The sequence below is a fragment of the Sciurus carolinensis genome, unplaced genomic scaffold (assembly GCF_902686445.1).
Source record: "Sciurus carolinensis unplaced genomic scaffold, mSciCar1.2, whole genome shotgun sequence".
Lineage (NCBI taxonomy): Eukaryota > Metazoa > Chordata > Mammalia > Rodentia > Sciuridae > Sciurus > Sciurus carolinensis.
In genome coordinates, this window is record NW_025920253.1 from 273,606 (window position 1) to 298,434 (window position 24,829).

The 24,829-nt window shown below is 38.8% G+C and overlaps 1 pseudogene; it reads right to left on the bottom strand.

Moving 5' to 3' along the window:
• Positions 1 to 770: 770 nt before the first annotated feature.
• Positions 771 to 24,829, bottom strand: part of LOC124975332 (putative gustatory receptor clone PTE03) — a 34,502-nt pseudogene continuing 10,443 nt past the window's right edge.

Sequence of the window (24,829 nt, forward strand, 5' to 3'; positions counted from 1 at the left end):
GAATTAATCCACTAAGTTTGGCCTTTAACAAGGTCAAATGGAAAAACATTTGTGTCATAAATACCTTCATTGATGAGTTTGTGAAATGCCACCATCATGTCAAATCAGCAATGTCATCTAATTGCTCCAATTTTACAGATATAGAAATTGAATTTGGTGGATGGTATTAATATGTGGGAAGGACTGGCTTGGGATTAAAAGGTCTCAGTGTTTACTTCATATCATAGGACATGAGCACCCCCTCCTTAGCCTTTCAGTATCAATAAGTCTAGAATATGGCTCTACTCACATGATCTAAATTTGGAATAAATACAACAACAAACCTGTTTAAATACTTTCTTTGTGTTCTTTACCTTCTCTAATGAGTCTTCTTAGAGAATACCACAGAAGAATTGCTAAAAAAGAGTCTCTGCTACCAAGTTAGATTATGTGGCACCAGACGAAAGAAATTGTGCTTAGAGAATTGAAGTCTTATGTCAATTACTACAGAGGTGGACAAAAGGAGGAGTTGAGATACAAGCCAAATAAAATGTAGGTAGCCATCATGTTATTTAGTAATCAGATTAATTTTATGTTTCAATTTTTTCAGTGCTGGGATCCAACCAAGGCTCTCATTCAGGCTTCACAAGTTCTCCAACACTGAGCCACATTTCTACCCTATTAAGGCATTTTACAAATATGTAATGATAGAAGGATAAGGTATTCTGGCTCATCATGAATCTGGTAAGTGTAGTTTACTCTACAAACACAAGTGCAAAACAAATGATACATCATAGAAGAGAAGTGATCCTATCCATGAGTTTCCTCAAGGCCTCCTTCATGTCCCTGTTCCTCAGGCTTTAGATAAAGGGGTTCAGCATCTGAGGGACCACAGAGTACATCACTGAAGCCATTGCAGCATTTCTGTGTGAGTCAGTCACTGCAGAGCTAATTAACACCCCAAAAATTGTCCCATAGAACAAGGAGACTACAGACAGGAGAGACCCACAGGTGGAAAAGGCCTTATACATTTCCTCCTGATGAGGGCATTCGCAAGACAGAGGACAATATGTGGATATAAGAGAAAATGATCCCAAAGAGAGGAACACCAGCAAATATTCCAGCTGTAACATATATCAGGATGTTATTGATGAGGGTATCAGAAAAGGCCAGCATGATGACCTGATTAAGTTCACAGAAGAAGTTGGGGATCTCCAGGTCTGTGCAGAAGGACAACCTTAACACCATCAGACTTTGCAGCAGGGCATCCACAGTGCTGATGGAGAAGGAGAAGAGAACCAGTAGAACACACAGGCAGGGGTTCATGATGGCTGTGTACCTAAGGGGATGGCAGATGGCTGCATAATGGTCATAAGCCATTGCTGTGAGAAGAAAGTTTTCCAATCCAGCAAAAATCAGGACAAAGCAGACCTGACTGAGGCAGCATGTGTAACTAATGGCCTTCCTCTTTCTCTGGATGTTCACCAGCATTTGGGGGATGGTGGTTGTGCTTATGTCACAAGGAAAGGTTGGAGAGGAAGAAGTACATGGGGGTGTGGAGGTGGGAGTCAGAGCTGACGGCCAAGAAGATGAGCAGGTTTCCCAGGATGGTGACCAGGTACATGTACTGGAACAGGCTGAAGATGAGGAGCTGCAGTGCTGAGTACTCTCTCAGTCCCAGGAGGAGGAATTCTGAGAAAACGGACATGTTTCTAGCTTTCATGTTGTTGAATAAGCTGATAGATATGATACAATTGAAATATGATAACATGAATGGAAGGCAGCGACAATATCAGTTAAAAAGGTGTTAAAAATGTAAACTCTTGTTCCCACTCCAGAGTTACTGATGATAAATTATGGGCATGAGGACCAGCAGTCTATGTTTCAACGAATCCTCCACATGGTTTTGATGTATATTGAGCTTTGAGAACCAGTTCAGCAAAAACAAAAACTTCATCATCTCTATTTTGAGCTCAAATGACTGTTCAAATACAGTCATACGGCTCCTTTTAGCTTGGTCTTCCTTTTCCCTTCAGTCTCTTTATAGCAACTGCTCCACACTGAGAACCAGTCCTTTCCCATGAATTGTGCTAAGTGCTGAGAATAATTAAGAGGATAAGGCTTTTGAAACAAAATATTGCTATTTCTTCGAATAAACAAAGAGATAACAATGAAATTATTAACTCTGTCTGATTGAGGCATGGTTTACAAAGTTTGGAGTATTTCAAAATTGCTTTATGATCTTGCCGAATTGTACATGCATTAACTCACTCCATCATTCCCACCTACAAGTCCCAGCAAGTGCTCACAATGACTGGGACAAACTCAGAATATATCACTGAGGAGCTGAATCTTGACCAAGCTCTGCTAATGATTCTGGATAACTAGCACAAGCATTCCTGAATACTCACTCTGATCTCCTAATTTACCTTTCTAATTTTAATTTTTTCTTTGCAAGCAAAGCCTAAAGACATTCCCTGGCCCTCAAGGTTTTTTGACTTCTCCCCATGAAATTAGTGGGTGGCATTGATCCAGGTGGACACAAAGAAATCTTGCCTCTGTACTTGGATCTCAAAAGACAGTCCTATGGAAATTCAAGTCATCTCCTTTAACATTAATTCTAACAGGAGCTGGGCAACTCCATTCATGAACGTCTGTCTTATCCCAAGGGGATTCTTCCCTTAAGGTAGTAGGAACATAGAATTTTTAAAATAGAACAACTAAATGAGTGAAAGACTGAAGTGCAAAAACTCCTAAGAAAACAGGTGGGAATAAAAATGATTCTCTGTTCTTCAGAAAGCAAACACCACATAACACAGAATTATAACATATTTATGAGATACATATAATTAGGGTGCTACCAGGAGTGTCTCTGTAGACCAGTGGTCCCTCTACAGGGTTAAACAAGGTTGTCAATTACAGCAACTATAACTAGATGTAATATTGGCCATGGATACATTCTAATCCATGCTCCAGAATACAATTTGAGAAGGGGAAAAATCTTCAACTGTCCAAGAAGCCTGTATGTTCTACATGGACAATGGGAATTGCATCATGGTCATGCTCATTAGCTGTACTGTGATGATCATTTTGCAATACATGTGTATATGAGATCCTTACACTCTGTATTTGAAATATATTTTTTATTTAATTATGCTTCAATAAGCTGAAAAAATTGGGGGATGATGAGAAGTGAATAGAACAAAAGCCATCAGCACAGTGTACAGTATGTGGGACCCTCATACAGACATTTCTTACTGTGTTATATTTTTCTGTCATGAATATTTATACCTGGCACCTCTCATTCTGTAGAAAAAATCAAAGGGTAGGGACAGATGAGGGAAAAAGAAAGAGAAAATAACCGATATGATAAATGCACTTGTCAGGAATGAATTTATGTGAGGAATTCCCCTCTGGGAGTGCTGGTCATATAGAAAAGTGAGTGAAGAATCATCAGTCATTCCAATAATCTTTTGGCATGGTTATGTGATGAAGCACATAATAACTAAACTGAGTTAAGTAATATGTGAATTCCATATACAAATCTCACCAAAACTTACTTCCAGTACATTAACTAAGGCACTGCATATTACCTGGTCGACTTCAAGAGGAACGACGCTCAATGCCTCATCTGTGTATTGGTGATGGACGATGCATTTTCAGGAAGTGCAGACAGATTGAGTCAGCAGGTCCTGGTCAAGAAGGATCACATCTCTAGGTGGAGGCTCCTGTGTTGCTTCTCCACTGTGGCAGGGCTGTGGGGTGGGGTGGCCACAAGCTCACTCTATGCAGTCTCTATACCCCTGGGGCTCAATATCCAAAGCTCCGTGTTAGACTAGCAATTTTACTGCCATGCTGATCCCTGGGGTGCATAACCTTAAAGACGAAGAAAACAGAATGCAGGCTTTTAGGCTGGCTTGTCCCCTGGCCCCAGAAGCCAGGCGCAGATCACCCAATTCTCTCCACCGTTTCTCCTCTCCTCCACTTATGTTTTTTTGAGAACACAGCACATAGTATTTTCCAATAAATTGCAAAGTTCTGCTTTAGCTTTAAACAAGTGTCTCTATCTATTTATGATATCAAGAATCATGACATTATGATTTGCTTTTAGGTGTGAAATATACTTCATATGTGGAGTATAAATAACATGTCTACAAATAGAGCTAAGAGTCTTCAAAATAAAAATAGAGGTTTTTCTTATTGCCATTGATGACACCTGAGCCTTAATTTCTTTTGTGCAGGCCTTTGTTATTTTTCTATTTGTGCATTATAGTCAGTTATACATAATATGGGAGTTCACACTAACACAATCATACACGACTAGTTTCTAATTTGCTCCACTTCAGTCCCCAGAACTTCTTTTCTTTCCTCCTCTCTCCTCCTGTTCTACTTCCACTATTCTACTGATCTTTCCTTCTATTTATTTACAGTTTTTATTTTTTAATTTGTGCTTTATAGCTATACATAAAGTGAAATTACTGTGATATATTTGTATGTGTACATAGTATAATTTGGTCAATTTCATTCTGAAGTTTCTCCTTTTTCTCCTCCCTCATCCTTCCGTCTGCATCTTCTTCCTCTGATCTCTTTTTTATTTTCATGGGATTCTCCCACATTTTTCTTTATTTCCATCTAGTTTCCCCACATGAGAGAAACCTTTTCTGAGTCTGGTCTATTTCACTCTCAGTTCCATCCATTGACCAGCAAATGCCATGATTTCATTCTTCTTTATGGCTGAGTGAAACTCCATTGTTTGTATGTCCCAGGTTTCTTGACACATTCATCTGCTGATGGACACTAGCAGATTCTAATCTACTTCCTTAATGATCGCCAATGTCATCACAGTTCACTTTTCTTCACGTAAGGAAATTGTGAACTGAGATTCAGGTTCTTCAGTTTAAGATGAGGTGATAATTCAAGTACAAACCCAGTAAAAGTTAGTAGTAGGCAGATGTGTCCGTACACTTAGTAAATGTGGTTGGATCTCAACCTTCCTCTATGATGCAGCAATGGAGTTCTATGTCAGTGCCCATTTTAAACCTTCTTTCTATATTTAAGGACATCAATGTTTCTCTATCTTTATCAACTTGTTTTATCACTTGTTTCCTGTTTCTACATGAACTTAAAATTTTAAAGACACATTATTTGAAACAGGCACAGAGGCACACAACTGTAATCCCAGAGGGATTACACAAAGATTGTTTGCAAGGATTGTTCTTGAGTTCAAAGCCAGCCTCAGCAATTAGGGAGGGATGGTGAGTAGAGAGATCTCCTTTGAGGAGTTTTGGTACAAAGTGAGAAGAGACTGCAGCTAGAGCAGACTGAGGGGACTAGAGATCACTTCCTCTTATTTTCAGGGCATGTTCATATACTTTTAGTGTAAGGATGTCAGACTTCACTGGTGAACTTATACCACCATTTTAAGTGACCTCTGAGAAGTCCTTGGTTAGGAAACCTGAAGTGTCACCGGAAACTTCCACACAAATAGAGACACACAGGAACACTCAGCTCTCAAGGTCTCTAGTATTCTGGTCACAAAGGTCCTATCCACCAAGGGGTAGCATTTGAATAAGATCCACACTCTGGGCTCCCTACTTTTTAGGACTCATGCTTACTGTTTTGGTGAGACATTGTTTTCAGTAATTTCTTGAAGATTCAATCTCTGTGAATTAAGGTGACAGGTTGCACATTTTCTTTCCAAAACAGAGCAATAAAAGGAAAGATAAATATATGGGAATTTAAAACCTGAAGAAGTAGCAATATTTGTAACTGTGTCCTAGAGTAACTCTTAGGAGGACAAACGCAGAGTCTCCCAGGGTTAGTGTCCAGGCAGTTGTTGCAGTGGGAGAGGACAATACACCCAGCACATATACATTGACACCAAATAGGCCTCAAGCAAAGCATGCCTGATACCACAACAGCTGTCACCCATCAGGAACTTTAAACATTTCATTAGCACTGACTGCTTAGCAAGGGAGTCCCTTGCTGAATATGAGGACCTCACTAGTTGGTATTTGTTTGAGCAATTCCTGACTTTTCCCAGTGTGGTGATGGCTGATCCCACATTGTGAGCTACCAGGGCTGTGTCCCTCACTTCCATTCACCTTCTTCCCAGGTCCATTGCAAGGACCTTCCACACTTGGACACGCCTTCCTTCTGTGTGGATCCTAGTCCTCCTTCCTCAGCCATTCCTGTAGCCCCAGCTAACACATCCTCAGGAAACTATTGCTTTTCTTCTCAAAAGTAAAATATAGAAGATAGTTTCTATAATTATATAAAGTAATATGGATAGTTATCATTACGAGTATGGGGTGTATATTCATACATATTAACATATGCATGTGTTTATAAATATAACTTGTATGTATTAATATAGATAATAAATGCATGAGATAAATATGAGTGATAATACAGTGAATAGACCATTAAAATCCAACTTTTTAATGAAGGCAAATTCCAATGTAATTCCCTGAAATTTTTTATTGATTCTTTTCAGTTATATATAACATTATGATACATTTTGACCGTATCACACATAGAATATAATTTACTTTAATTCGGTTCCCAATATGTCACCCTCCCCCTCCTTTCCCTCTGCTCCCCTCCCTCTTCTATACTGATTTTTCTGCAAGTTATTTATATTGTTTTTGTTAGGATCTTGTTTATAAATTTGAACTCCCTGAAATTTGAAACTGAGTTTTCATATTACAAAGCAATTTCTCACAGAGTCAACACTCCATCATGTAGATGCAGGCACCAACTTCCTTAACAATATACCTAAAGTTCAAGAAATAAAACCAAGAATCAATTGACGGGATGTCATCAAATTAAAAAGCTTCTTCACAGTCTAGGAAATGATTAATAATGCAAAGAGAGAGCCTACAGAAATAGAGGTCTTTGCCAGCTTCTTCTCTCACAGGGGATTAATATGTAGAGTATATAAAGAACTAAAAAAAAAAAAACTAAAAAAAATAACCTAAGGAGAAAATAGGCAAACAAAATAAACAGATTTCTCAAAGAAAGAAACAAAATAGCCAACAAATTCATGAATAAAGTTTCCCAATCTCTAACAATCAGGAAAATGATAATCAAATCTACATTGAGATTTCATTTCATCTCACTCCTGTGAGATTGGCAACAATTGAGAATACAAATAATAATAAGCAAATGCTGGTGATGATATGGGGAAATGGTATATTAATATATTTTTAAGGGGCTGCAAAATGGTTAGTACAACCATTTTGGAAGCAGTATGGGAATTCTTCAAGCGACTAGATATGGCACCATGTGATCCAGCTATCCCATTCCTCATTAGTCATCCAAAATAATTAAAATCAGCTTACTATGATGATATCTACTTAACAATGTTTATAGCAGCAAAATAGCCAAGTTACAGAACCATCCTAGATGAATGGATAAAGAAATGGTGGTATACACACACAATGGAGTTCTACTCAGTCATAAAGAAGAATAGTCTCGGTTCTATTAGTTTCTACAAAGGAGTAGGAATCATACCTACTTTTGGCCAAAACTAATGTGTCAATTTGGATCCCAAAACTTTATTGTTTTGATCATGTACTAGTTCTTCCATTTTATATATTATGGATGGAAAATGTAATAAAGGAATTGCCTGTTAAAAAAAAAAAAAGAACAGAATTGCTGATATATGGATGGAACAGGAGATCATATGATAAGTGAAGTAAGCCAGACACAGAAAGTCAAGGGTCAAAAGCTTTCTCTCACATGTGGAAACTGAAGAGAAAAAAGGAATAAAAAGGAGGATCTCACAAAAATAGAAAGGGGATCACTAGAGGAGAAGTGGGGAACCAAGAACCAGAGAATGAAGTTGACCAAGTTATCCTGGATGAATGTAGGAATATACCTCATGACTTCCAAATTTATATATAAATATAATGCATCAATTAAAAATAAATAAACAGAAGGAAGATCAATAGAGTAGAAGAAGGGCATCATAGAAGGGATGAGGGAGTAAGGCAGGTAAGGCAGTGGTATTGGGGATTAAAATGGAGAAAACAATGTAACACACACTTATGATAATGTCACAATGAACCCCATCGTAATGTATTACTATAATGCACTGAAGATAAAAATTAGTATATAAAATTTAAAATGAAGGACAAAATGGATAAATAAAATGCAATATACACACACACACACACACACACACACAACCCACAGAATGGAATTTAATCAGCCATAAATAAGAATGAAATTATGTCATTTGCAAGGTAATGTAAGGAGCTTTATGTGAGGTGAAATGAACCAGACACAGAAAGTCAAGGGTCGTGTGTTTTCCTCCACAGGTGGAAAATGGCAAGAAAAAAGCTAAAAACAACTTCATGAAAATAGAAGGGAAACCAGAAGAGTAGTGAAGGAGGATCAGGGGAGGGTAAAGGGAAGGGGCAAGGCAGGTACTGGGAGATGAAATTGATCACATGTTCTATGCATGTCAAATAAGTCACAATGACTCCTACTGCTATGTTCAGCAATTTAAAAAGACAGACAAACACCTGAGAGTCAAAAAAGAAATGCAGAACCATAATTTCACCTCACAATCCCCTAATATGAAGAAAAGTGTAATGAAACATTTTTGTATGATCTATCAAAATGTATAAATGCATTTTACTGTCATGCACAACTCATTAGAACAAATAAAATTAAAAATTAAAAAATAAATAAAATAAAATATTTAAGATGGCTAAAAAGGAGAAGAAAATGGTGTTCATTAAACCTTAAGCTTGGAGAGACAGCCTGTTGATATTTTTCACCATCAGCAATGATCAACGAAAATGTATTGAAATGTTTGTAAAATGTAGGGTAGAAAATGTACAGTTCACAAATATTCAGTGATGGTCAAGAAGAAACACCCTGAGTGTTTGCCTTTCTACCATGTGATAGTTTGGATATCAGTCCAACCAAAGCAAATGTGCTAAAGGATTAGTCTTCACACTGTGGAACTCTTGGGAGGCGTTAAGACCTTTCAGCAGTGGGATGTAGCAGAAGGTAGTTAGGTCACTGGGGACTGTGCATCTGAAGGGTAGTGGGAAGCCCCCTCCTCTCTAGTTTTTTTGTTTTCTGGTGGCCTCCTCTGCCTCACATTCCCTCCATGATGTTCTGCATGATCCCAGTCCAAAGCAACAGGAGAAATGATGATAAAGTAAAACCTCTGAAATGAGTCAAAGTTAACCTTTTCTATTTTGGACTGATTTATCTGAAGTATTGGTTAAGACATAGAAAGCTGACTGATGCAATATCTTATCTAATATTTATTAGCAAATTATCAGTGCTCACTTACGGAATACAGCTCCTCATCTGAAATGGAATAAGACTTCCTGAAATCATTACTGCACAAATGAAATACGTAATATAATATGTAAGAGGAGCCCTGAATTCATTAGAGAGATGCCACCTATTGTGGGATCAGGGCCCATGCAGTGCAGCTGAGCAGAGACATGCAGAGCACTAAGCAGTGCAGACATGGCCTCAGGGCTCAGGAGTCAGCCACCTCGCATCCCTGACTTCTGCAGAGCTGGTCTTCAAGGATGTGCACTCCTGGGATCAGAATGAGTGAAACTGTTGGCCTAATGAGGAGCTCTGGATATTGGGGCCTCGAGTGATAAAGAGACTGCAGGAGTCACCCTGGGGTCACCTCACTCACTAGCCCTGCCCAATTCAGAAAACAAGGCCTGAGCCTCCTCCCCAATCTGAGTCCTCCTGACCAGGGTTCCACTAACTCCTTTGGTCTGCCTGAACTTTCTGAGGACACATCTTCCATCTTTAATATCCATGTGAGTTACTGAGCAACATTCTTCTTGAACCCAACAAGGTAATGAAATCCACTTAGTTAATCCTTTGGAAGTGTGACTCATGTATGTAATGCATTCATTATTTAATTCGTTTTATATTTTAATTTTTATTGTTGCATATCAATGACACCTGATGGTGGTTTCATTGTACCACAGTGGCACATGTGTTAAAACTCAGTGTGATCAATTTCACTCCCTATACCTCCCACAACTTCCTCTTCTTCTTCTTCCCAGTCCTTCTCTAAACACTAATGGTCACTGTTCAACTTTCATGGCATTTATCTCCCTTTCCCCACTTTTCCCTCTAGTTTCTACATATGAGACAAATCATATCATACTTTTTCTCCCTGAGGATGACTTATTTGGATGGACTAAGCTCTGTATACCCTCAAGGTGTACAAGGTGAGGGTCGGATGTATGTACACCCTGCAAAATGATGACCCCAATGAAGCTGATGAAAACGTCCCTCATGCAGTTTCCACTGGACAAATAGAACACCCAGGCTGCTCGTATAGAGGGTGATATGTCCATTCACAGAGCTGTGCTGGAGTCTGGATCAAATTCAGAGTGTGTGAGAGCAGGATCCCACCAAGTGGTAGGTAAGTCCTTCACAGTTTCTTCTGTCCCCCCTGGGCCAGAGACCACTGCTCTACAGGATGCTTCTAGTTGGACTATGATTGTATTAGAAGCATCTGCCTCCTTATAAGATTCTTTCTTCAGAATATCTGGAAACCATTGTATTTTAGATGTCTGTGCATTCTACTTGTTCTCTCATTTAGGTATTTAAAAATGAAAAGCTGTACCATTTATCAAATTAAGGGATGTCTTAGGATAAGACAGAGGATTTCATAAATAGATTTCCTCAGCTTCCCCTAGAATTAATTGCTAAAGGAGACAAGGACCACTGTACTTGTAGTTTTATGAACTTCAAACGTTTTCCTGTCCTTTCCTAGGTAAAAATGGATGAATACCATCTCCCCACTGTGACTAACTTCATAAGTAAAGTAAGTAAAGATGGATATGTATTTAAGGCAGGGGAAAAGCTAGAGGCCTTGTTTAGGACAAAAGTGTTAAAATTGCACAGGATAATGATGATACCTCAGATATCACTCAGAAAAATACATGACTAGGAACCATGAGATATTTTCTGTTACTTTTAATGCATTGGTTCTCAAAATTCAGCATATATCAAAGTCATACATGTGTGCTAATTAAAACAATGCTGTCCTTGTCACCAAATAGGATAAGCAGTGATTCTGGAGTGAGGACAAAGAGTTCACATTCATAGTCCTCCCAAATGCCCCTGGTGCTGTCTATATACTTTTGACTCTTTCACCCCATAATTTTTTTATCAGATTTATTCACAACATGAAACCCAGAAATGAAACAGCTGTTTCAGAATTCCTTCTCTTGGGACTGACAGATGACTCAGCACTGCAGTCCCTCATATTCAGCCTCTTCCTGTCCATGTACCTGGTCACCATCCTGGGGAACCTGCTCATCATCCTGGCTGTCAGCTCTGACCCCTACCTCCACACCACCATGTACTCCTTACTCTGCAGCCTGTCGTTATAATGATGTCTTCTTAAGCACATGCATAATTCCTAAGATGCTGGTAAATATCCAAACACAGGATCAGAGCATCACCTACACAGGCTGCCTCTCTCAGGTCTGCTTTGTCATACTCTTTGCAGTCATGGAAAATTCTCTCCTTCCAGTGATGTCCTATGATCGCTATGTGGTCATTTGTCACCCCTGAGGCATGCAGTCTTCAGGAAACCCTGCCTCCGTGTTCTGATGGAGTTGGTCTCTCTGTCTATCAGCACTGTGAATTCTCTGCTGCACACGCTGCTGTTGCTGCAGCTGTCCTTCTGCACATTCTTGGAGATCCCCCACTTCTTCTGTAAACTTGCTCAGATTATCAAGCTGGCCTGTTCTGAAATCGTCATCAATAACATACTGATATACATCTCAGTTGACATATTTGGTGGTGTTCCTCTCACCAGAATCATTTTCTCTTATTCTCACATAGTGTCCTCTGTCTTGAGAATGCCCCCATCACAAGGGAAGTATAAAGCCTTTTCCACCTGTGGGTCTCACCTGTCAGTACTTTGATTATACTATGGAACAGGTTTGGGAGTGTACATGAGCTCTGCAGTGACTGACTCCCCAGAAAGACTGCAGTGGCCTCAGTGATGTACACCATGGTCCCTCAGATGCTGAACCCCTTTATCTACAGCCTGAGGAGCAGGGCCATGAAGGAGGCCTTACGGAAACTCATTGGCAGGACAGCTTCTCAGCTGTGATGTGAAATTTGCTTTGTTCCTATGTTTCTAGAGTCAGTCCAGTTAGAGGATTTTTGATGAGGGAGAATGCCAAGTACTTCCATCTCTGCATTCTTTTACGTGACAGGAAAACCTAATGACCAGATGCTGTTTAACTTTTCTTGAAGCCTGTTATGACTTCTTGTCCAGTTCTCTGATATCCCATGCAATTGTTCAGACAATTTCTTTTCTCTGGATTCAATGGAGCAGAGCCTGAAGGAATGCTTCTAGTTTTACCAAACATCACATTGATGCGCTCTTAGAAACAGGTGAGCTGCAGTGGGGAACAGTCCTGGAAAACTTAAGCAATGCTTTGATTGTTTGTGCAGCAGATTCTCCCTGATCATGTGATTGTGAGAGGGGGATCGTGTATTGCATTTCTACTTGCATTGTAAGCTTGTATTTGCTTTTAATCAGTACTGTGATGTTTAACAAATGATATCAACCTCCAACCTCTACCTCATTGCTTGGACTCCATCAAGCAGAGCTGGATTTGGGGGATGTTATTTTGGAATTTTGTGGATTTGTCTCTAGGAAGGAGAGTTCTAGAAGGTGAACAGGACAGGGAAAGATGAACACAAGGTCAAGGTCATAGATGGAAACTATCTTCAACCTAACTGCAGGTTAGGGCCACACATATTTCATTTGCTGGTTGACCTACTATGAAGGAAATGAACTGATCTTTTATTCAGTTAATTAACGAGATTTTCCCTGAAGAACTATATCCCCTGTGATCAGATTGGCATCTTCCCTTCTCAGTTTTATTACTTATAAAAATTCATGTCATTAGATTTATCTCAGTAACTTGAGATGGTTTCATGATATGGAGGCTTTGTGAAACGCAATCAATTCTCAAAGAAAAAGAACCCCCAATTCTAACACCTGGGTCAAGAAAGAGAATGTCATTCATTACAAGTCTTCAGAAGCGGGTATGTGCTATTTTAGGGATTAAGGCTTCCCTGAGACCTACACAAGGTGGCCTCTTCCAAAGACTTGTTCTCCTGAGTCCCAAGCTGGTTACAGAGGATGCAGATATTGAGCCTGGAGGGAAATATTGTGACAGATTTAAAAAACCAGTGTCCTTCCCTTGGTCTACTGATGCTATAACTCACTTTGGAGTCATGTAGGGGACAACTGCATTATAAATTGATAACACCATTTGATATCTCCATCTCATCTTCCCCTCACTTGTTGATATGCACATACATGGTCAGAGGGGGAATGCTACTCGTGTTGAAAGAGGATTTTTGCTAAGCATGATCTCATTCCTTATTTTCTGTGTAGGCATGAATTGTAAAAACATAATATTTTATAAGAGAAAGAGAAAGATAGAAATTGGATTAATGCAGGCAATTTCTGATGGTACATATTTTCTCAACAAGTCTTATTTTTAAAACTCTAATAAATAGTCATCACCCCTCTATAAGTGACCATACAATTTACTACATCATTTTCTTGTTGTCCTTCATAAACATTCAAGGTCATGACTGATGTCTGGGTCTTGGCTGAGAGTCCATCCTGTTGTTGGGTTTAACAGATACTCATTGGTTTTCAGTCCCATTTTTACATGATGTGGGGTGACAATAAAAATCAGCAATCCTTTCTGTCATTGACAAAAGGTGGATAGTGTATAAAACTGAATTGAAATATTCTTTTTAACTTCCCCTGTTGAAATGTAAGATAGTTTTATCCTTGGTATGCATTTACATGATACAGGGTGTAGGTTTTCCTTTTGGAAGATGAAATGAGTTTTCCTAAGTGACTGAACTAACTTTCCTGGATGATTCTGGCACTTAACATCATCACAGTCTGGTGAGGTAAAATAATGCTTTGTTAATTTGTACTTCTCTTTTCATGAGGTGGAGTGTCTTTATACATACTATATGAGACTCTTACTTTTCCCATTTTGGAAAATATGTGTTTGAGATATTTCCATTCAGGAGTTTGTCCTTTCAGAAATGTGTAGAAGTTCTATATTTAATTGGAAGTTTGAACATTTTTAAGTTATGTGGATGACAGTTTATTATTGTTTTGACTGTGTTATTTTGCAACAGTTTTAAAGCATTTAATATGTGCACACAGGTGGTCAATTTTAAGGCAGCTTATCATGTCAATATTCCCTAATTTTGAGGGCTCAATACTCGATTTCTTCACATTTTTATTGGTGCATTGTAATTATACATAATAGTTGGATTCACTGTTATATATTCATGCATGTACATGATATAAAAAATATAATTTGGTCAATACCATCCCCATTATTTCCCCTTTAGCTTCCTTCTTCCCTGCCCGGTCCATTTCCTCTACATAGATCTTCCTTTATTTTTCACGAAAGTCCTACCCCCATGTTTATTTTCCTTTACCACCTTCAGCTTTTCATAAAAGAGGAATAATATGACCCTTGACATTCTGAGTTTGACTTATTTCTCTCGAAACAATGCTCTTAAGTTCCATCCACTTTCATTCTTCTTTACAACTGACTAAAACTCCACGGTGTATAAATACCAGGTTTTCTTTCTCCATTCACTCACTGATGTACACCTAGGCTTGATCCATTATTTGGCTTTTATTAATTGTGCTGCTGTGAACACGGGTATGCACAATAGTGACTCTAGTTCTTCAGGATAAATACTGAGAAGTGGTGTCAGTGAATTGCTTGGTGATTCCATTCTAGTCTATTGAGGAGTCTCTATACTGAAGTCCATTTGGTTGTGCTAATTTACAACCTAACCAACAGTAACAGTGTGCCTTTTCCCCACATCCTCCACAGCATTCATTACTGCTTGTGTTCCTGAGGGCCGCCATCATAACTCAATCATTCTTGATAACAAAAGCTGTACTTACTTCAGTAACAAAGGATTTAGAGTTTTACCTTCTAGTTTATTGTCATGAAATGTTCTTCCTTGACTTTTGCCTCTGAGTTGAAACAAATCCACATTTCTTTTTTACTACCAGTTCAATGATAAATAAACTATTCATTCTTGTGCTGATTTTCATCTGGACTCTCTTGTCACAACAATAGGTTTGAGTACTTGTCTCCCTACTCTAAGGTTGATGTCTACATTATTGTAACACACCTGCCCTATAAAAGCAGTTTGCTTTTGGTAACAAACTTCAATTCTTTTTTGATACTTTGTACCACAGGTATTCATCTTTTCTGTTAACTTTAAATTTCCTGCAAGAATATTGATAACAAATCCCATAACTTAAATAGATGACCTGTAATATTTAGAAAATAGATATATTGATGCTAATGTTATGATATTGCATAAGGTTGATAGTGAAAATATACAAAGATAATAAACCATATATCTTATACATGCTTAGCCCATATTGATTAAAGAGAATGTTTTCAAAACAGGTAAACATAATATTAAAAATTATCAAATCTGAACCATATATAAATGATCCCTTTGTAACAACTTTAATTTTTGGAAGGGTACATTCTCTGTTATAACTTCTATTATCGAGGAGATAGACACATAGACATCCTTAAAACATTTTGTTTCTCTTCACTCCTGTTTTAGTTCTTCCCAATATTGCTTTTTAGACTAGTGTTATTCAAAGGTATCTAGAAGGAGATGCATATAACCCAGGGCAGAGGAAAGGGGTATCCATGTGTGACTGGCACTTGAGTCATTGTGAACAGTAAAGTAGGCAAGGCAAAGAAGGTCACACTCAGGGTGTCTCAGGGTCAGGGATCAGCAAAGGCCAAACTGACAAAGGTAAGGGGTTTGTCAACCTAAAGTCAGTCCCACAGTCAGCCATCCTGACAATGTCACATAGGAGGGACATCACCCACACCACATCAGGAATTCAATGCTATCTATTTGCATGGATAGGTTGTCCTAAGTCCCTCCTCTAGAGTGGCCATTGATTGAGGCTCCCAGGTGTTCCAAGCTCCATGTTCTTTTTCTCGCTACCATGTGAATCCACTTCCTCCCTAGCAGGTATGACATAAGCAACCTTGACTCTTGTGTTTTGATATTGAGTCCCTCTAAGATTCAGTTTAAGACACACAGTTTGCTGCTATTTCCTTCAGTTGTTTCAAGTCCCTGTATATTTATTCTTCCCAATAGTACTTCTGATTCAGAAAAATGTGTGCAACTTATCACCTTAAGAATAGTGAGTTAATCAGTAAGTTATCGTTAAGAAGGTGTCTTCTAAATAACACTCAGAGCACCTCAGGCTTCAGTAAGTTTACTGTCTGCTCTGCAGTGTGGGTCCTGTTTGGGGCTGCCCCTTGATGTATACCACTTTGGTGGACAGGGAATCACAGGCATTGATAACCCAAGCTAGCCTTGTGGCTTTTGTCCAACAGTGTTCCCAGGAGACAAGTCGTGCCATCTTGCTGACCCTTCAGTATTGCTCACCTGGCACCCCTCAGAGGTCACCTCAGATGCTTGTGTATGGTTCACTCCAAAGTTTGTCATCTGGACTTCAAATGCATAGGAAGTTCTGTTAAAAAAATAAATCCATGTTGGGGTATTTGGCATGTTCTGAAGCACTGACCTGGGATGGACGAGGCCTGGGCTTCAACCTCCAGCCACACGAGAAGAAAAGCAAACAAAAAAAGAAAACTCCCTTTCAGACCTGACACTACTCTGGCCATCTACTTCATTACCCCTAGAAGACTCCTCACAGGGATCTCTATTCTCAGCATCCCCAGTTCTTCTCCTCATGACTTTTGGAAGTCTGTCCACTGGGTCTGGGGCCTGATTTCTCATCTGGCAGGTTTGTTACCTCATCCATCAGTAGTCGGGTCTCTGCTCCTGAATTCACTTTACTGACTTCTGCCTACTGACATGGAGAACACCACAGATCCATCCATCAGTCCCAGCCTGAGCTCAGTTAAATACTTCTTAAAAGACTTTCCTTAAACTTTGATGTGCTCCAAGTCTACATTCTTGGGTCTACATGGGGCTCAACTCCTAATTTCACCCATATTCTTCATAAGGAAGCTCCACTTTTGCTTTTGGAAACTAAAATCCTAGGATACCATGTCCTGGATACCTGGAAAAAAGAAGTACTTTTTTACTTATAGACATCAATCTATAGAGTCTTTTGTTTTCTTCTCACTACTATCTCATGTTTGGGTTTGTTATTATTTATTTTTATTTATTTAGTATTGGAAATTGTATCTTGTATCTACCCAGTATAGTCTTCTTCAGGTTGTATGTGGGAACACTGACTTGCTTGTAATCCTATTACTGTGTTTGCACATTGTGTCTATTAATCCTAACTTTAATGTGAGTAGGGTTATCATGATGAAGAAAGTCACCATGATGCTCTCTTGCCATAAAGTTCAAAAATATACCATGTAAAATATGAATGCATATGTGGAGTTAACAAATTATAACTAGGGTTGAAAAATACATAAAAATTTTTAAGCCCTTAAATAAAGCATAGTTTAAAAATAACACCACCATGTGATGTCCCCATTCCTATTAAATGATTGTATAAATCTAACTTGATGTATGGACACATGAGGCAACTAGTTCTTTCTGGTGACTTTATATTTGAACGAACACATCAGTTAAGAATGAAGAACTACAATTTCACCTAAGAAAAATGTATTTTGAAACTCCTGGGGTGGAATTCAAAATGGTGTTTATAAAACTCTCTGCAGGGATGTAAAGCCCTCTCTGTTACCTTTCAAGCAGCAGTGATGAAACAGAATATATTAGAGTTCATTTTGTCTATTATGTGGAATAATATAGTTCAACAATTTCCCAAAAATTATTAAGGGCATACTCTCTGTGTGATCATAAAATGCTATAGTTTACTTGTCACCCAAACTCCCCTGTACTAAATATTTAGTCACCAGCGTGGGGTGCTACTGGGCAGTGGTAGAACCTTCCAGAGTTGGGTACTAATGGAGGACTTTAGATCATTGGTAACTGGGACCTTAAATGGGCTAGTATAACTCCAGCCCCTGGTCTATCTTTCTCTCTCCATTTCTTGGCTGCCTAGTTTGTTACAAATTCCCTCCAGGATATACTGTGTTGTCACAGGCCCAAAGTGATAGTCCAAGTGGCCATGAAATCAGAGATATGAAACTATGAACCAGAGTAAACCTTTCTTCATTTTCTGTTTATTAACCTTACATATTCATTTCAGCAATTAAAAACTGACCTGCACAATATTTTAGCAAATATATATAAATGTTATTTATGCCCAAACATATAGGACCAAAATTGAATCAGTCTTTTTGAAATTATTAATTAAGTAGAGATGGGAAACAAAAGAGAGATGACTTTGTTTGTAACTGAAAAGGAGCCCTGGAATGCATTAGAGACATGCCACACATTACCTTATGTGAGCAAGAGCCATTCAATGCAGCTGAAGAGAAACAAGGGAGAGAACTGAGTGGAGCAAGCATGGCCTCAGGGGTCAGGAACCAACCACCCCAATCCCTCATTTCTGCAGAGTTGGTCTTCAAGGACTTGCACTCTTGGGATCAGAATGTTAGCAAAACAGCTGATCTGATGATGGGCTTTAGGTATGTCACTGACAGGGATAGATTCAGACACTGCAGGAGTCAACCTGTGAAGACCTCACTCTACAGCCCTGCCCCAGCCAGGAAACCGCACCTGAGCCTCCTCCTGAGATGAGTCTTCCTGACCAGGGTTCCACTCCATCATTCAGTCTGTCGTGTTTCCTAAGGACAGATTTTCCAATTTCAATATCCAGGTGAAACTTTGAAGCCAACCAGGTAACTAAAGCTGCTTAGTTAATGCTTTGAAAATGTGACTCATGTATCTCATTCATTTATTATTAAATTCATTTTAGTTCCTACATATGTCATCATATGCCCTTGCCAAGTGAACACCGGCAGAGAGGATGTTTCCCTCTTATTTTTCTACCCACTGACATTCCCAGAGATCATTTCAACCAATCTAATACTTTCTTGATTTTTGCATTTATGCTGTTGAGGATGCTTTCTCAACTTTTTCCTTCCTCAATCACCCTGAAACAATCTTCTCTCTAAGAAATGAAAAGTGCTTTGTGCAGCAGTGCATGGCGGAAAGAAGGAAGGTATGAAGGAAGGAATGAAGGGAGGGAGGGAGGAAGGAAGGAAGGAAGAAAGAAAAAACATAAAGAAAGAGAGAGAAAGAAACCAGTAGGGAATGCCAGCTGAAGAATTCCATATGTCAAATGCCATACTTGGTGCATTTGTTTGACACACATTTTATCAAGTAAACATTCCCACAGTCATTTTTCAGCTCCATTTAAGTATAAGTGATTTTACTTTGCATATGTTCAAAGTGTACATTATGATGTTTGGATATATGTGTACATTGGATAATGATTTACAATTAGATTAATGAACAAATCTGCAGTGCAGTTCGCATTATACAAATAGAACACACCAACCTCTCAGAGTTGATGATGTTTGCCCTTCCCAAATAGTGTCCTAGAATTTCTGTCACATTCAGTGTACGTGAGACTAATATTAATCAAAGGGGTAAATGCTGTCATAGCCACTTCCATCTCTCACTGAAGACAAAGACCACCGCTGGACAGTGGCCTGCCAAGTAGGATCCTGCTGGTGTGATAAGCATGTGTTATCATGTAAACTGTAGTTTTCTGAGTATCAGGAGATCTTATTTTCATCACTTTTCTCAGACATCTTTGCACTTCATTAACCTCTCCTTTAGCTGATATTTAAAAAACAAATTACCACCTATTGACCAACAGAAGGTCTCCCTTAGGATGAGAAAGATTATCTGAGATAGAGTTGCCCAGCTTCCCTTAGAGCTAATGGCTAAAGAACAAGGTTTATGTTCCATGGCGGAGTCTTCTGAGCTTCAGTGTGGAAGGACATTTTCTAACATTTGCTCAGGACCACCTGGTGGGATGCCATTCTCCTGCAATATTTACTTTTGTGGAATGAAGTGGGCACACATTGAAAGTGATAGAGAGACTAGGGAGGTCAGGAAGTAGCACAGGGAAATTGTGTTATCTGAGTAACCATTTAGGAATGTACTCTCCGGAGGAAGGAACAGAGTTGGATAAAGGAAGATTCTAGCAGTCAGACTAGCTGAGCTCAAACCCAGTCTGGGTCAAGCACTCACTGTGGATCTCACATTCATGATTTAACCTCCAGTTGCCTAAGTGTCGTCATGGATAAATGTGGATGCTAACTAGAACGAACACAGCTGCAAATGGAAAGAGATTTCAGGTTATTCTGAAGCAAGCCAATGTTATGGAACCATCACTTTAGAAGACAGATTTCTGAATTATATTCTTGTCTTTTTGAATGGTGGGGACTAATTGTGATTGAAAAGTATTGCCTTATGCTTGGTTTCATTCTCACCTCTTCACACAGTAAATAAAACAGTTGATGTTCAGTGCAATTTCACTTCAATAAAAGGAAAGGAGGGAAATGGGGGAAACAAGGGAACAAGAAAGGATGGAGAAAGTAAAAAATGAAAGTAAGAATATTCACTTCAGTTCACAGGACCTCTGAGAAAGTGATTCTTCTTTTCTTTTTTTTTTCCTCTGCAACAGGAACAGTTTTATTTCTTCCTTTCCAAGCTATACACATCCTTTTATTTATTTTTTAATAAAAATTGAATCGACTCTCAAAATTCAGCAGGCATTCAAAGGTTTCTTAAAGCATTAACTTACAGTTCTCATGCCCAGCAAGTGTCATGAAGCTTTCTGGAATGGAGACCAAGATTTTGCATTTCTAACATCTTCCCAAGTGCTGCTGTTTCTGCTGTTCACACAATCTATGATCTATTCACTCCATCTTTTCCATCAAATTCATCAAATACATGGAACCCACAAACCAAACCACTGTTTCAGAATTCCTTCTTCTGTGACTGACAGATGATCCAGCACTGCAGCCCCTCATCTTCAACCTCTTCCTGTCAATGTACCTGGTCACCATCCTGGGGAACATGCTCATCATCCTGGCTGTCAGCTCTGACCCCCACATCCACACCCCCATGTAATCTCTGTAATCTCTCCTTTAATGACATCTGTTTAAGCACATGTACAAACCCAAAGATGCTGCTGAGCATCCAAACCCAGGATCAGAGAATCACTTATGCAGGCTGCCTAACCCAGGTGTGCTTTGTCATACTATTTGCACTTTTAGAAAAATTTTTCCTGGGGGTAATATCCTATGACCACTATATGGCCATTTGTCACCCCCTGAGGTACAGAGTCATCATGAACCCCTGCCTCAGTGTCCTTCTGATCATGATCTCCTTGCTTATCAGCATTTTTCATGGCTTACTGCACAGTCTGATGCTGCTGCAGCTGTCCTTCTGCATAGACCTGGAGAACTCCCACTTCTTCTATGAACTTGCTCAGGTCATCAAGCTGGCCTGTTCTGATACCTCAGTGGATATTGTACTGATATATGTTGCAACTTGCATGTTTGGTGGCATTCCTCTTTCTGGGATTATCTTCTCTTACATTCACATTGTGTCCTCTGTCTTGAGAATGCCTTCATCAGAAGCCTTTTCCACCTGTGGGTCTCACCTGTCTGTCGTCTCCTTGTTCTATGGGACAGGTTTTGGGGTGTACATTAGCTTTGCAATGACTGACTCACCCAGGAAATCTGCAGTGGCTTCAGTGATGTACACTCTGGTCCTTCAGATGCTGAACCCCTTTATCTATAGCCTGAGGAACAGGGACATGAAGGAGACCTTGAGGAAGCTCACTGGAAGGATGACTTCTCTTTTATGATGTGTCAGTTTCCTCGGACTTGGGTTTCGAGAGAAAGTCACAGGGACTGGACACCTGCTGAATCAGAATGCCTGGATCTTCTGTCACTACTTTCTTATAGGAAGATGGGGATCAACTAATAACCTAATATTTTATTTTGTCTTGAACCCTGACTTTCTTTTTGTCTAGTTTTGTTATGTTTGACCCATGATTTCTATTCTCCTGTATACATTCTTTGCTCATATTCCACAGAAACAACACCTGGAGCCAGAGTTCTCATTTTAACTCATTTTGTTTTCATGTACTCTTAGAAACACAAGTTGGAGAAACTGGATGGACAGAATAATATTGGAGCCAAGCTGTGATCCTATCTACAAAAGCCTTCCAGTTGAGCATATGGTTGGTGTCATTTGAGTGGCATCCTAGAGTTTATTTTACTATGAGAAAAAGGGGTAGCCATTCACCTCTCATGTACTATTTAGTGGACAACCAGAAACTTCTGGTAATAGCATCCACCATGTTAAGCGTAGTGGTCTCTGAAGTTGGCATAGTTACCTGGACGTTACCAGTGCTTTCGGATCATTCATCAATGAGAGGTGCCTTCAGTCCTAATGAGGAAGGAAAAGTCTACCATTAATATGCTCCGTCTGACAGGGTTTATATCATTCCTACTTGAGGTGGCCTTTTCCTGGGCTTTCTTTCTTCCTAGGGCACCAGGTGATAGCAGCAGATTCAGGGGTCATACCTGGACATGATGCTAGAGCCAATTAACTGAATGCCATTCCTGGGTTAATTGGTATGTAATGTTCATGGATTAGACTGAATCTCTGTGCAGACTGAATGGAGACCCTCAACACACACCCAGGACCTGACCCACTAGTTTTTATTAACATACATGATGATTGGGTACTGTTAATTGTTTGAGAAGAGAGTGTTTGATGAGAATGAGTTTTTCCTGGATTATTTGGGTAGATCTTCATTGTAGTCATGTTTCCATATTAACAGTCTGAATTACAGAAGAAAGAGGAAAGAAAGAGGCATGTAACAATGAAGGTAGAAATTGGATTCATGCAGCTATATGTGAAAATTTTTGTCCTATCAACCTGTCATTTTCATAGAACTGTAATGAACTGTTGTCACCATGTAGATATTATTACACATATTTTGACCTTGTCATAGTTCATATTTAATATATTCTGTTTCCTGTCATTACTAACATCCTTATTTTCAAAACCATTTATGCTGTTTAGTAGGTTTTCATTCATTCTTTTCAGCAAAATCATTTTCTTTTGTTAAAGTTAAATCATTTTTACAAAATTACACCACGAGGTTTCAGTTTTTTCAAGACTTGATGCAGTTCTGACCATGGAAATATGATGTAGGAGCAAAAGGAAATATTCTCCCAGGTACCCATTAGGTAATGACAATGTGGTACAAACAGGCCTGTTTAACATCTTCATTTTTATTCCTGCATTTTTATCCCCCAAATTTTTCATTTTGCATTGCAACGTTAAAATACGTAGCCCTTCTGATGTTGATGAAATGTTGGCATCTATTTTTCTGCTATTGTGAATAAATCTCTTGAGTGTTCTCCTCTGTGCTTTCTAAAGGAAATAAAACAGTTGTACTCTGGGTATGGAACTTTGGGCTGAGTGGACTGAGTGACCTTTCGTCTCTGGGTATTTCCACTGATCAATTTCCTAATTGATCAAACCACTCTACCTTCCATTAGATATCCCTAGCACCATTTTCTCTTACACTGAAAACTCTGGGGGTGTAAAATAGAATTTAATAAATTTACTTTTCCCTCAAGATAAGAATCAGTCATCCCATTTATTAGGGACCACTTTTCTCTTTTGTGAAATGTGTTTTTTTATGACATATCCACTGGGCTTCTTCTCTTTCCAAGATCAATTCCTAACAGTTCTTTATGTACTTGTACTAGCAGTTACGTTCGTCTATGTACACTGCAAATTCATCCATCAGGAGAACACCTCCTGTTGCACGCTTGTCATGCTATTTAGTAGTCCCCCTCTAATTCATTTTAATATGGTTTATTTTGTAAGAATTTTCCTCATGGCCTGTACTCAGTCGTTTTTGATATTGTAATTTCTACTGTGACTGATAAAATAATTGTAGTCTTGCATCTTGCCTTTCCCATTTGAAGCTGAAGCCATGGGGAATTTATATTTTCCCTGGATGCAAGAAAAGAATCCCATTCATCTTCATTACTGAGCACCTTTCATTAAATAGTCCAGCCTTTATGTTGAGACCAGTTCAGCCGTAAAAAAGCAGTTCACTTGGGTGTTCCTGTTTCCTGGCATCCTTTCTAAACAGTGGCATTGTTGTAACTATCCCTACACTAACATCACATGCCTTAATGGCTGCAGCTCTCTGGTCAGCAAAACTATTCCTCTTTCAACAAAGAAGCCCCAGAGGCTTTTTAGTTACAATCACAAAAGTACCATGGCCCCAGGTTAACTGTTTTTCTGTAAATTTGCAATTTTTGTCAACAATATTAATAGATAAGACTCATAGTTTATATCTGTGGTCTTGTATTATTACTTGTAATATGCATATGTTATTATACTGGGATGTTTTGAAAATGTGGTGATGAAATTCTTAAAAGGAGATAAAATATATATTCAATAGATAATTTTAACTTCAAAGAATAAATTAGAACTATTGTTTATTGTGTACAAGGAGGTTCATATTTCACTTATCCAAACATTGAATTAACATTAAGTGGTTGCAGTTTGTATGGCACTTTTAACATATTATCATTGATATTAAAAAGATAGGTAGATAGATAGATATATAGATGATAGATAGATGATAGATAGGTGATAGATAGGTGATAGGTAATTAGATAGATAGATAGATAGACAGATAGATAGATAGATAGATAGATGATAGGTAGGATTCCCAATTTTTGTCTCTCAAAACAATGTCTTCCTTGACTTCACAAAGTGCATAGCCAACTGCCCACCTGACAGCCCTGTGGATACCTAACAG